The 15,304-nt window shown below is 42.9% G+C and overlaps 1 long non-coding RNA gene across 2 annotated transcripts; it reads left to right on the forward strand.

Annotated features, from left to right (window-relative positions):
• Positions 1–3,792: 3,792 nt before the first annotated feature.
• On the forward strand, positions 3,793–13,099 carry LOC140213831 (uncharacterized). 2 transcript variants are annotated; one of them, XR_011890852.1, is made up of 3 exons: positions 10,482–10,580; positions 10,712–12,650; positions 12,719–13,099. It is a non-coding gene; the product is annotated as an uncharacterized lncRNA (long non-coding RNA). The 2 variants fall into 2 exon arrangements; XR_011890827.1 differs by having other exon boundaries at positions 3,793–12,650.
• Positions 13,100–15,304: the final 2,205 nt, after the last annotated feature.

Below are 15,304 nucleotides of genomic sequence, written 5' to 3' on the forward strand. Positions count from 1 at the left end.
TATAAGATTTAGAACAATGCATTGAAAATTTTTAACAAGTCAAATAAAATCTTGCACAAAAGTTTTTTTATTTTCAGTGTTGCCTGGCATTGACCATTTCTTTGTGTACATGGTTGCCTAATTTTGGTGTCAAATGCATAATTTAAAAACATAATTATATGTTGTAAAACCGTTCATTGTTTGTGCAATTTTATTTCATATACTGTGCGTTGTTATTAGACGTTTTAGTGCCCGTTTTAGTACTACGCTCATTTCGCACTACGCGCATGCTACGCGGTCCGCATGAAGCGCACCTGGCGCAGGGCGCACAAATTAAATGTGCGCTTCCCAAATTAAATGTGCGCTTCCCACATCATATTGTTTCAGCAAACATACGGCAACATTTTGCAAAGCCATGTGCGTTAAATTGTGCTTATCGACTGTCTGGCCGTACAGCTTCTCTTCGTGAAGCCGCTTTCATCCTTGTTGGTGGTGGCCCCACAAATCCGTAATTTTTTTTTTTTTTTTTTTTCCCGAAACCGTCGCTTTGTCCGAGGGACTTTAAAGTTAGTTTAACATGCACGATGTGCTGTAGGTAAGCTTCTCATCAAACTTTGAACTCATGTTTTCCAAACATGCGAGTGTCGTCAAAACGTTTCACCGGATAGCCCACTACGACTAGTCCGTGCCCACAGGCCATAAGCTGCCAACGGACTCGCATTGTGGAACGTCTGTATCGGTTCTAGTGGGTCTGCCCGCGTAGTCATCACGGAGGACTGTTCTTCGAGGCTGCAGATATTCAAGAAGCCATCGGTGTCGTCGCCTACAATGGGTGTCCGCGCGTGGATGATGCCGGCCGTGACTTGATCGAACTTGCAATGCACACAAGAGTCTTGCTTCGGCTCCTATCCGTTCCTAAATTAACATCTGACCCCGATTACATGCATATTACGAGCAATGCTAAGTCCGAGCACGATGAGGTAATTCTGCGTATGATGAAAGTGAATGGAAATAATGGTTTTGCAGTCATTGAACCCCCTTTCCAAGGAGAGTTAGCACAGAGGTATTTCCACCTGTGAAATTTAATACCGCTACAGTAATAGCTCACCCTGCCCCCCTCATTTATATTTACTTCTGCGGTTTTACGTGCCAAAACCACGATATGATTATGAGGCACGCCGTTGTGGAGGACTTCGTACTGATTTTGTCCACCTGGGGTTCTTTAACATGCACCCAAAAGCGCTACGTCAATCCACTAAAAGAAAAAAAAAAAATACTGAGTCCAGTTGGATTTTTTTATGTGACCCAACTGGTTCCAATTGGACGTCATTAGAGGGCCAAGTTCCAATTGGGCTTCATGCAAAGTCCAGTTGATTCCAGTTGGACATCAATGGAGTGATTGCTATGCCAATTGGTCCCAAATGGACCCACTTAGAAGCCACTAGATGAGTAATCTTGGGAAACAACGAAATAGTTTATAATAACAATAGCAGAATTATAATGGTAGTTTCCAAGTAAAAGATTTTTGTATTGGTGTGATCAATGGAGAGAAGTATTTACTTTTCTAACAAGTTAAAAATCTGGTCAAATTTTATCAATCTCTCGTGAACCACTGGCACCACTTGATCAATCAAATATTGGTTTCATATTGGTTTCAACACTTCACGTCTGTCGCATAGTGAAGTGGTAAATGTTGGTTATGTCAGTTAAGAGGATTGCTGTAGTGTGTTCATGCATGAGTTGCTTCTCAAAAGTTTCGAGTATATTGGTGTCATGTCAAGGTGAGGGCCCACCTGTCCCTTTTTTTTTTTCATTTCTTGTTCTTTATGTTGGTCCCAACAAGTTCAATTCTCAAAGGTGTCAATGTCAAAGGTGTTCAAAGGTGTCTCAGAGTTGCCTTCCAGCAATTTTTATTACTCATTCATGCAAACATAGTTCTTGTTTTTTGGATTCTTTTGTGTGCATGAAAATGTTGCCATTTTGTGGTGTTATTTATTGAGTTGCAGCATGTATATGAGTGGTGCTTTGGTGCTGGGTTTACTGTTCCTACAGTTTATATGCAGTTGTCAAAAAGATGGGGTAAGTACATTAAACCATAAAGTGCAGATTAAATTGGCCCAATCGACTTACACTTAATAGAATAAATTGAAGATTAAGGATATGAAAATTGCTTGATGCAGGTGCTGGAAAGCATGCAGGAAGAAAAAATTAGGAGAGAACATTCCGCAACACAACTGAAGCCAAACCATATTTGTCCAAAACTTGATAATCACATCTGATTGCACGGAGGGTTTTAGTGCTCCTGCTCTGCAGGCAGAACTATGGCAGTGCAGCTGTACAAATTCGCATTGATTAAAAACTACCGGGCACCAAATGTTCTTGGCCGATATTCTGTGTCTCAGAGGTCATGTGTTGTGTTCATACTGTGAGGGAAAAAGCGAGGAGGACGGCTTCACACAGAGCAAGCCAGCCAAGGCTGGCTGCATGACGTCATGCTCTCTCCTAGTTTATTTCCTTCCTCCATGCTCAAAAACATGCAAGTTAGGCTCCCCATCTAACTAGTGAATGCCCTCTTGCACTCATTCATGATCTCAACGTAATAGATATTGCATGCATCAATTTAGTGCATTAAATTAACCATAAAGTGGACAGTGCTAATTTTATAGATTACTGTTCTGAAACATCTTAACATTGTAGAATATCCCTTTATTCCAACACACCTTACCTCTCTGCAGTATTCTATTGTGAGATACATTACATAATGCTCTTAAATTGCCTTACATGAACAGTGAACGAGAAGAAAGGGGGTTAACCGAGGGGCCCGATTTTATTAGTTCGGTTCCCACCTGTGGCAAGTTGTTTTTTCATCCACTTTAATTTCCATTAATTTATCACAAGTAATTTCCCCTGTGTTGTCCTTGGTGTCAGTGCTTGTTGGCTTCTCATGATATGACTTACATGAACAGTGTGTGACATCCTGCCATTTATAGAGATCACAAAATTGGCAGTAGCATCTTTCTTCAAAGGAGTGATTCACATTGTGTCCTGTCGTATTTGAGCTGAGTGTCGAGGCACCTGGAACCTGTTTCAGTGATAGAGCAGACATCCGCTTCCATTTGTGTGTAAGAGAAGCTAGAAGGAGGTAATAAAAACATGTTTCAATTGAGAATTTGTGAAATAAACTGGTAAGTTTTCTTGTTGCCTAGCCAACCAAGGCAACTTTTAATTGTTGATATGCTTGCGGTATGGGAATAAGCAGCTACAATAAAATGTACAGGTTGATTTTGTATGGCTTCAACTAAACATGAGAGTTGTGTTTTTTGTAGGTATATCCCGCATTGTTGAAGCATACTCCAGTTTTGATCTTACAAGCATACTATACAGTATAGGTTTAAGGGAAGCAGGAGTCCAAGAAAACTTGCAGCACAAAAAGCCATGTGTTCAGTTATTAGCATTACTCAAAAAGTTGATATGCATTTGCATTGAAAGATTATTAGTAATATGAATGCCTATGTACAAGGTGCTTAATAAGAACAGAGTGTTTAATTTTGTAGGTAAATGTGTTAAAAGGACTAGTCATGATGTGAAAATCTCTTCATTTTACTTTTACCACCCCACCTTACCATCATTTGACCTTCACGCACGCACGCACGCGCGCGCACACACACCATGGCACCCATTCCGTAACTAAAGCTCCATTGGTTATCTGCCCTAAGCTCAATGCGATAGAAAATTGGGCAAGTTGTTGAAGCTTCATGGTAGCTACTGCATGACAGATGCCGACAAAAGTAATAGAACGTGACAGGATACAGCACTATCAAATGAAGTTTATTGAAAGAAAACAACCAATATATAACACACATCACGTGACCAACACCCAGCCCCCTAGCATATGCAGATACATACCAAAACAACCTTCACATCACCGAATGCACATGTTTTGACGGCAACACACATGTCACGGCTGATTAATCAACGTAAAAAAACAATTACTAAGGCACAATGCAACTCAGTGCATGGCTTTACTTAAGATCTAACACAGCAACCTCACAATCTTGCAGTGAGATGGATGGCTGGATAAGACATAGTGAGCCTTTCTTTCTAATGTGATAAGCCTCCATTAATTCATGCAAGAGCTTTTCACAATGTGTGAACGGCAGAATAGTACTTTCAGAAACTGGATGACGCCCACTGCTGCAACAATGCACACAAAGCTGTGGATGCACAAAAACCCTTAAAAGAACTATGGTACTTCCTTAGTGGAATGTTTAAGCACCTTCCAGTCTGACTGATATATATTTTGTAGGCTGCAAGAAAAAGGAATCGAACAAACAACATTTCATGTGCAAGAGACAAACTGTATGCTATATTTCACTTCGCAGTCCTCTCTGCTCAGACACCCATTGTGAAGAATGTGCTTGTTTATTGCTTCACATATTCCCTTCAGCTTATTTTTAAATGAAAACCCAATCCTCTCCTGGAACTTAGAAGCTACCATTTTCTGCCTGTGCGACAATTAATAGAGGGGAGAACGGCAACTTTGTTCCGCTCTTGCTCCTTAAGCTTCTTCTACCCTCGTTGCACATTCAGTTCCTTAATTAACGTGTTTCAAAAAACCACTGAAACTGAATAACCTGCCTCATTAAGCCTTGTCACCAGATTCCTTACACTTTCAAGGATAAGGTGAGTATAGCTCTTGGTTGGGGCATCTCTAATTGCGTGAGTGGCAATACTGTACTTAAAGTTTTGAATGGCTAGACCTATAATCAAGAAGGGACTTAGAAGTTCTCGACTGATATCCCCAGCATACATGATCCCACATAAAAGTAAGCCTGATGTAAGAAGTCGCAGCACATTTTCTTTCTGGAACTTTTAAAGTGAAGTTGAAACCTTGCTATTGTTCTCTAAATAGCTTCAGTACTTCGATGACAGCTCTGCGAAAGTTATCATTTGCTCATGAAAAACAAATAATCATCCACGTATCTGAAAATTTTAAGAGCAAGCCCACTCAGGTTTTGATTATTTTCTGGTCAACATAAATTACTGAGCACTCGTGCAACACCGGAACCTATGCAGATGCCAGCATTCCGGACACATATTTTACCTTCCCACCAGACCAAAATTGAGCTTAAATAAAAATCAAGAAGCTCCAGAAAGTTTGCAACCAGAATTTTACACCTTTCAGCAAATTCCAGCTAACCTGTTTGATTGTGTATGCAGTCCTTAACAAACTGCAGGAGACGCACCTGCGGCAAAGAATTGTATAGATCTGCGTCTATAATAAAGGCTGTCTATTTTCCCAGATTATGCTCCTGCAGGAAGTGTACAACAGTCTGAGAGCTGGGAGCAAGGAATTGGTCGTTGATTCTCAGCCTGTCAAGGTGTGTCTGCAGAAATTCTGAAACATGAAGGCATGATTTATATTCCGACACAATGGTTCTGAAATGGACTCCCTAAGCTTGTGTGTTTCGCACTGAAGAAGGCGCATAAAAGAAGACCTTTTTCCACCTTAACATCATTTGAGACTGTTGTCAAACCAAACTGATTCAACTTCGTGACAGCTCAAAATTTGATGTCAGCTATAATGGTATAAATTTCATTAAAATTTATGTCAGTGGCTGACACACCCTCCTCCGGAAAAGTGCTTTCCAACATGACAACACAATGCCCTATTTTGTCTCCAAGAAACCTCCAAGTTTCTGCCCCATACGTTAGCACAGGTAGAAGGCAATGATGCTATGCTTGATTGTACACAATTATATATATATATACACACGTATTCAGCATCCAGGGCCAGGGAACAAGAGAAGCCAGACACCACTGACCAATTTCTGATTAAAAGAATAAATTTTTGACCTTATACTGGACGCGGCCCAGTACGGCAGCACATCCACTTTCGCAATAGCAGTCGTGGACGGCAACGGAACGCTACGATCATCTGCATCGGTTAAAACGAGCACCAGCGCTAAAGCAGAACAAATAGCCGTAGCCATCGCCATGGCAGACCCCACATTTACTTATGCCTTCACGGACTCGCGTGCCGCAATTCCGGCCTACGAATGCAGCAACGTATCTAAAGAAGCAGCGCGTATACTACTAGCGAGCTCAAAAGAGAGCAAACGGCGCCTCTCCTGGTTCCCCGCTCACATGGGGAAAGACATTCACCCGCAAAAAGCTAATCTCAATGAAACGGCCCACGACCGTGCGTGAGAACTTGCCCGCCGCGACAGTCACGCGGCCTCCGAGGGGCTGGACATTCAGTTTAATGACCCGCTGCTCACTTACCAAGAAATCATCTCCCACTATCGGAAAGGCAGAACCAAATTCCCACTCCCACACGCCAAACTCGAACACGCGCGGTCGGCCGCGTTTCGAATGCTACAAACGGACTCATATCCGTCACGAGGCCTACTAAGTCACTATAACTCAGAAATCCCGGCAAATTGCCCAGACTGCCCAGAGCTTTATTGCTCACTCTCGCACATGCTATGGCAATGTACCGCGTTACCAAAGGGCCCTTTCTCCAGTGAGCCTGAATGGGAAGAGGCCCTCAAAAGCCCGGACCTCAAACTCCAACTCAAGGCCGTCCAGAGGGCCCAAGAACTGGCAGAGTGTCACCCCGTTCCCGTCCCGACTTGGGCGTCAAATACGGTTTCGGCCGGAGGAGTTCCCCACGTGGGATCTCCAACGGCTTGAAACTCCTCAGGACTTCAATAAAGTTCTTGACTGACCGACTGACTGACCTTATACATCTCGTTTTTACTGTACATGTCCCTCACCTCCATCCACGTTCCCAACAGTTATATCTAAAAAGCTTGTCTATCACCACATACAGGGTCTGTCCAGAAAGTAATGTCAGTAAATTTATTGTGATGTGACTGCATGTCAGAGAGGTCTAACTGCATGGTTGAAACTGGTAGTGACGGAATCCAGCTAAGCAGCGCTCCGTCACTCAGTGTGCTCCTAACATTGAAGAGTGTTGGACAAGCCTGTCCGTGAGAGCTGTTTTTTATTCTTGTGCAAGTGAAAATGCAGCGCTCATTAGAACAAAGATTTGCGATCAAGTTTTGTGTGAAACTTGGCAACACTGCTGTGGAAACCGTTACTATGCTCAAGACTGCTTATAAAGAACATGCCCTGTCACATCGGCAAGTGTTTCGGTGGCACAAGGCCTTTTGGAAGGCCGGGAAGAGGGCGACGACAAGGACTGCGCTGGATGGCCATCCACACCCACTACGACTGACAATGTGACACGAGTGAGGGAACTGTCGAACTCAGACCAACGATTAAGTGTTCGTTTATTGGCCGACATGTTAAACATTCCGAAAACTCAAGTTCATGAAATCGTTACAAACGATATCGGCATGCGGAAACCGTGCACAAAAATGTTTCCAAAAGTGCTCACTGACAACGAAAAGTCACGCCATGTCGAAACGTGCCAAGAAAAATCTCAACATGTGCAAACGTGAGCGAAAATTTTTTGGACAATGTCATTACAGAAGACGTGACTTGGGTATTTGAATATGACCCGGAGACCAAAAGGCAATCATCTGAGTGGCACACACACAAGTCCCCCTCCCGCGAAGAAAGCCAGGATGAACAAATCAAAGATCAAGATCATGCTCATCGTTTTTTTTTTTTGTTTTTTTTTTTACATCCACGGACTGGTTCATCATGAGTTTGAAGAATCTGGAACCACTGTGAACTCCAAGTTTTATGTGGATGTCCTCGAAAGACTGAAACACAGGGTTCAACATATCCGGCCGGACATTGCACACAACTGGACGTTGCACCACGATAATGTGCTGCCCCACAGTGCCTTCACGGTCACCGACTACCTGGTTAAAGCAGGGATGCCAACAATCCCCCAGCCCCCCGTACAGCCCAGGCTTGGCTCCCCCTGACTTTTTTCTGTTTCCACACCTCAAAACACCCATGAAAGGCAATCATTTTGGGACAGTGGACGTGATCAAAGCAGCTAGCACCACAGCATTAAAGGCCATTCCGGAGGAGGACTACCGCAATGCATTCGAGAGCTGGAAGTCTCGCTGGAGCCGATGTATTGACGCAAAAGGAGAGTATTTTGAAGATTTTAAAACTTTTTGTAACAACAAATTCAATAAATGATTTTTAATCACTTTACTGACATTAATTTCAGGACAGACCCTGTACATGCACCTTGAAGGTATGTATGTGGAAAGCATTTTAACCTCTGCTTGCTTTTCTGGCATGGAATAAAATGGCCTTTTGTCTCTAAACCACTTACTTTTAAGCTATACCATTTGGTTCATTGTTCTAGCTTCTGCAGAGTTGCATTTACAACTTTCATAGTTAACCGGCTCTGTTTTCATTCTTGCTTCCTAATATATGCCCTCCTGTCATGCTAATTTGGAAGGCCTTCAGTTAGCAATGGGTATTGTATTTCAAGACTATCAGTGCAACGTTGCACGAAGAAACCTATTCTTGGAGTAAAGTATTGTTCAGCTTGATATCATGATACTGCTGCATGGTTGTTTAACTCTGCAAGAGAATGGTCCTGCGATCCTGCCAAGAGTGCATTTCATGGGTATTATTCTCTTTCTTTTGACATTAGTTTATGAGGCTCACAGATATGTATCTGTGTCAACAATAACACCTGACATCTAATTTTGTGCAACATGCACAACATTTAATCAGATAAAAGTTGCATGTTTTGTCTCTTGGACCAGTCTGCTCAGTGGTAGGAGGTCGAGACCACAAATCAGAATGGCTGGCCAAGATCTGTGGTGAAGAATGCTGCCTTCTCTAAATTTATTAGCAACAAGAAAGCCACTCTGGAAGCAATTATATACATACACAGCAACACACACTAAAGCCTACAAATGGGAGAAAAAACAAACTAGGCTAACAATAAAAGAAACCTGACACCCAACAAGTGTTACATGTTACTCAGGTACGCACATTCAACTTGAGTTAGATATATGGTCGACTCCCGCACTCCTGTGCATGCATCTGGATATGTTAAGCCTCAGCTACTCTTTCTATATCATAACTATCCCCACGTTTGTGAAATCTGGTGTACAACAGCAAGAACAATGATGGCTTGACAGGTGGTTCACCTTTCAATGAGTTCTATAAGGAGGATGCATCAACTCTTCCAGCCAATGTACACATTACCATATGAAAGCAGCAGCTTATAAACAGCACAACACCATACAGCACAAATTATATATTTGCCACGTGTTATTAAACTTACATCATTAAAGTACATTAGAATTGGTGCTAAGGCTGGTGCATAATATATGCATATACTTTAAACAATCATAAATAATGCAGGAGCTTGAAATATGATTGAATATTCTCGGAACTGCTTTGATAATACAAAAGTCAAGGTTTTGTTTTTGGCATCACCCCCTCCAATTCGTTTTCTTTTTTTTCAATTGATGCACTGGCAAGGTTTGTGCCATGCGTTTCGACCGTGATTTTTCCTTGTTCGCGCACGGCCATGACCATAATACAAGAAAATCGCCCCAGTAACGCAGTGGTCCCTGCCTACTTTTTCATATACTTTACCGCAATACATTACGTATGTTTCACCGCATAACATGACTGTATTGCGGCAAAGCTGATTTTATGGGATTGACATTATGTAACGGAGCTTTTGTCCTTCTGCTGCTCGCATGAGCATAAGCTCGAAAAACCACAAAATACAGAGTTGGCTTGCTGCTGGTTGATTTTCTAGCTAACTTTTCGAGACGTCCACGTTGTTTACACAAAAATCGGTGAAGTTTCTCGCGCTCGTACGCGCTTCAAAAGGCAGAGTGACCACCTATAATTAAGGCAGTCATAAGCGGCAACGAAATCCACACAAGGTACATCAACTTCCACAAAGCTACTGGGCAACGCCATCAAAATAACTGGCACAGGGGCCACCCAGGAGCTGGCAAACGCTGCGATGACATACACACAAACCACGCGCGTCGCTTTCCACAAAGATATTGGGCAACACGATCAGTCAGGCACAGGTGAAGTCCGCAAAACACTACATGGGCAGAACTACTACGGCCATACTCAATCACTTCGCCACAGGCTCTCACATTTAATGACATCAAACAGCTACAATCACTTCTCCACAGCCACTGACACAGCCGAAGACCGCACCATAGAATAAACCGCACGGGCAGAACCATAGAGTTAGTAGAACATCTCTAGAGGAAAAGCTGGGCCGGAAAAGTGGGAACCTCTAGGGCGCCGCCCTGTTGCTACTGGTCAATGTGGCCAGCGCAATTACTATTGAAAGAGCTGAAAACAAGTACAGGTCACCGTATGCTTTGTCACCTAAAAACGCATACCTGAGGTTTTATGAAGGTGGTGGGTTAATATTAAGTTTACAGAAAGCGATCACTAAGTTCGTAACTTATGTAAATCACGAACTACGCATTCATTTAATGAAGGATGACGCGAATTTCGGTTTCGAATCTGTTTTTTGAATGCGTAGTATCTGTTTTTTGGCGTACAGTTTAGGTTTGACATGCGATCGCGCGTCGACATCGGACGCTATGGCACACTCGTGCCTTCTGTGCCACAGAAGCCCCGAAGTACCCAGACATATACCTTCACATGTAAGTAAACGAATGTATCTCCTTGTTGAGAATATCACGCGAGTATGCAGCTCTTGTGGGGCATCACAATCGTTTGAGAAGCGTCACAGTAGAGCATTTTTCTACATGCGGAGCGGCGTTTTTATTTGCAGGTTTCCCTTCAGTAGGAAATTGCTGGACAGGCGGACCAGCGCACCGGAATTGTACTGGCGAAGCCACAAGCAACTCAAAGAATCTGTTTAATTGTTGCACTTTGAACAATCATGCTTCTACAAAGGCCACAGCAGAAAAACAGCCTGATGCCGAGTATTTCTGTGCCACGAAGTAATCAAGAGGCGAGTGCCTAATGCGGACGAAATCGAGTGCATCGAGACTTAGAACGACAGAAAGCTGAGCTAGTTGATAAGGATTCATTATGCAAAACAGAGGTGAGGCGTGCAGACAGGACACAAGAGTAGAGAAGTGGGCGGCGCTCGTGTTGCATGTTTGCTTGTAAATACTCTATTCTTGTGTCCTGTCTGCACGCCTCACCTCCGTTTTGCATAACGAGTGTATCAACCCACATATTAATAGCGTAGGCGTTTTTTATTAACTGTGCAATATTTTCAACACTTCCTTGCATGCCATTTCATGTGGAATATCTTTTTTGGTCACAAATTTGTGCAGCGAATCTATTTGCATGATCGACTTCGGGCCTGTAGGTCCGTTCACTTGCACTTGATGCTGAGTCTTTTACATGTATCCATAAACTGCAGATATGCAAATCAGATCCCTGCGAGCATTTTCAAAATTCAGTTATTTTAGACAACAGGCACATATGCAATACTGACATAATCTCAAATACCACTAAGCAGCTGGGACACATTTTTGTTGACCATACTCGCAGGTAAAATAAGTAGATTATGTGGACAGCTCCAGCTCATTTTCCTTAAATCAGTGTGTACAAGGGGTATGCAAAAATAATTTTTTTCTCGCGCACCGATTCTTTTGCTGTATAAGCAAGAGAACCCACCACGTTAGTGTAACGTATCTTGTACATCACACTAATAAGTGCTTTAATTTACCAAGTGAGATGAGTTACTTTTATGGATCATTCAGTCATATCACACTGCAAGCTGCATTCATCAATCTTCAATTGGATTTCGCATGAAACATGTTTCCCTTTTATGCAGATATGCAATGGCAAGCCCTTCCGTGTGTTCCAAAGGTAAAATTTAAGCTCGAAATTAAAGAAGACATTTCTAGTCAGAAACAAGCAAAAATGGTGAATGCAGAGTATCAGAAGCCCAAGGTACAGAAATTATGAGATGTGTCGAATGATTTTAAGGAAAGAATGGTATTTGAAGATGCAAGATTCTTTAGTGGAAATCAAGCAAGTCAGTATAGGTAGAATACTCTGAGAAATTATGCGAGTAATGGGATAGCACACAATGGGTCAGGAAATGCGTTGTTTTTCTGAAAAACTAAAGCTGATGACTGTCATATCATGAGTCACTTTAGCATCATGAGACTGCTGTTTGATAAATTCAGAAACAAACCAAAAAGCAAGCCACGCAAAAATTTAAAAAAACTATTTAATGATGCTCTCTCCACACTGGGATAAATAATAAGAAACGGATCACGTCTAATGTGGACATATCAGACACCTTGTGAAACGCTAAAGGAAAAGTTCAGTTTCGAGCTATGGCACTTGCCACATAGATGTGGGGGGCCTTGCACCAATAGTAATAGTTACCACTGCATCTAGAAATTTAAAGCATTCATGCAGACAAGGATCATTCTTTATATTTTTGGCTACCACTTCAAATGCCTCCACTAAGTGTTACAATGCTGCACGCAGCCATACTAAGGATCTCACAGCAACACTTGCAGGTAAACAGCAAAAGCAGTCAAGTGCTGGTGTATTCTGGACACTGTCTTTGAAAACTTTTAGGCAAGAACAGTGCAAGAAACAGACATAAGAACTGCATTTATTTCTATAATTCCCCATTTGAATGGCCTTTTCTTTTTCCTTCGACAATGCCTTCGCCTAGCCACAGCAGCTCCCTCATACAGACTCCGCAAGCCAAGAGGCCGTGGAGGCAAATGCAGGTAAGAGGCAAGAAGCAATAGCACTGGTATCGACATTCATCTAATTTCTTCCTTTTTCTTTCGTTTAGACAGCCAGCACACCTCGAACAGCCACCTTGACTGCGGGTGTGTCACCCTAGTCGCCAAGCAAACATTTGAGGGAAAGCGACAGGCAATGTGAACAGCCACTTCTCCATGTAAACGATACTTTATCTCTCGGATGACTCCTACGTTCGCCACGCCAGCACACTTGTGCACAAAGATGCCGCGGAGGCACGTGCAGGTCAGAGGCAAGAAGCAGTGGCACTGGTGTCGACATTCGCCTAATTTCTTTTTCTTACACTGAGGCAGCCAGCACACCTCGAACAGCCACCTTAACTGCGGGTGTGTTAGTAGATTCCTGTTGTACATATGCTCATAATAAACTTCAGTAAACTTGAACTTGATAATAAACTTGAAGGCAAATGGGACATTGATGCATTGTTTTTTTGAACATTTATTGTACACATACAATATATGTTATACTTTGCAGTGCTACAGAGCGTATTTTGAAGCTTCCCCCTATATTTTGCACCTTTAATTACATATGTGTTGTGTGGCCCTCAATGCAGTTCATGTAGCAGCTGCTTTGTCTGTGTATCGCACATTGGCTTAAGCTCGTGATATCCACATACTTCTCTCACATATACAAAATAAAGTTCTATGTAGTCCTCAGTGTTACAACAAAAAATGAAAGTAAACAATCCGATCGTGGAATTGTGTTTATTACAGTCATTTATATGACAGTTACTGACAAGTTGACAACTTGAACTGGTCAATCCGTCCATATACAATATATGTTATACTTTGCAGTGCTACAGAGCGTATTTTGAAGCTTCCCCCTATATTTTGCACCTTTAATTACATATGTGTTGTGTGGCCCTCAATGCAGTTCATGTAGCAGCTGCTTTGTCTGTGTATCGCACATTGGCTTAAGCTCGTGATATCCACATACTTCTCTCACATATACAAAATAAAGTTCTATGTAGTCCTCAGTGTTACAACAAAAAATGAAAGTAAACAATCCGATCGTGGAATTGTGTTTATTACAGTCATTTATATGACAGTTACTGACAAGTTGACAACTTGAACTGGTCAATCCGTCCATAGCCTCCTCTATTTTTCAAAAATAAAGGAGGCTATGATCCATCATGGCAAGGAATTGTATGTATACATAAAGAAAAGGGGGGGGGGGGGGTATAACAGGATTAGGGCGGTACGAAAAAAATGTACCAACACCGTCCTCTAGACCTATTCCGTTAAGGTACCGTAACAAAGCGCATTAATATGATGAAATTCATACAACCAACTCTGATATTGCTACACACGCCAGGCGACGCGAGCTACATTTGCCATGACGCATTCGCGACTGCACCGGATGCCCTCCATATTATTCTCATTAATCGTGCTAACTGCACCGAGGCAAAAGAAAGATCATGGGCGCAGGTGCCTTTAAAGTATCTCGACCTTGCGAGGTGCACTGCTGCGCGTGCCAGGGGAGCTGTCCGTGCGAACACTCCCTGGCACACACCTGCCTCGGCGGCCCCAACCTACGTACCGTTCTGCTTCGAGCTTTGATCCCCCCACTGTCCTTTGGGTGCCCTGGAGTTCCTGTGCAGCCTGCTTTATTATAATCTCAGGTGCTCTCCTGAGACTTCCGTTTGTCGGTTACATGTGCCCTACAGCTGGATCAGTACTTATAATAATAAAGAAACCCAATCTATCGTCGCTACGATAGATCGCGAAAGCGGCTTTTGCAACATACCGCGCCCGTGCAAAGAGAATTACGGAACGCCAACGAAGAATCTGACCACAGTTTCGAGCTCGTAACCTCGTCGAGTACGTGACACTCCTGCAACAGGCATGACCGCTGAAAACCGCATACCGCCGGAAACTTCAACAGGATCATCCCTCGGTTGCATAACTGCCACCTGTACGGCCAACATGGACCACACCCACACCGTCCCGCAACATAGAATAAAGAACCAACTTATAAAGCCCAAACACACGGCTGCACGCACACATCACGACACTACTAGCGAGACGCCATGCTGCTACGCTGCTACGGTTGCCGGATTAAAACTGACTACTGTCACCAAGTCTAGCAAGCATCTCAGGAGCTGGCAACCTCGGCGCGTAGCAACATGGCGGCGCTCTTGCGGTTCCCGATTTCCATAGAGTTTCTCACTATAACACCTAGAGGGTAATCTGGCGCCACCATCTATGGGAGTTTCTTAAGGGGGCACCGTGCCGTCATGGGAATGACGGTATGTGTGTCTGCGAGGCTTGTGTTGGCTGGTGTTGTAAGAGGCTTCGTCTAAAACGTGGATATGGCTACGCAAATAACGCGTTCTCAAAGTAAAATCTTCACAAAATGTTTCCATTCACTCATATTACATCTTTTCTCACCCACGATGCATGACCAAGCGAAGAAAAGCAAGAACAGACGATCAATTGTTTCAAAGCGAGCGCGAACCTTGTCGTCTGTCCTCCAACTTTAGCGGCCCGCTGATACTTTTTACGTAACATGTAGTCGTACACACAATAACAAGTTCTCATAGTTAAACAAAACATGTTTCCGCCTAATAATAAAACTAAAACAGCTTTTCACATGCTGTTCTAGTAGAAAATGAATC

This window comes from Dermacentor andersoni, chromosome 1 (genome assembly GCF_023375885.2).
Source record: "Dermacentor andersoni chromosome 1, qqDerAnde1_hic_scaffold, whole genome shotgun sequence".
NCBI lineage: Eukaryota > Metazoa > Arthropoda > Arachnida > Ixodida > Ixodidae > Dermacentor > Dermacentor andersoni.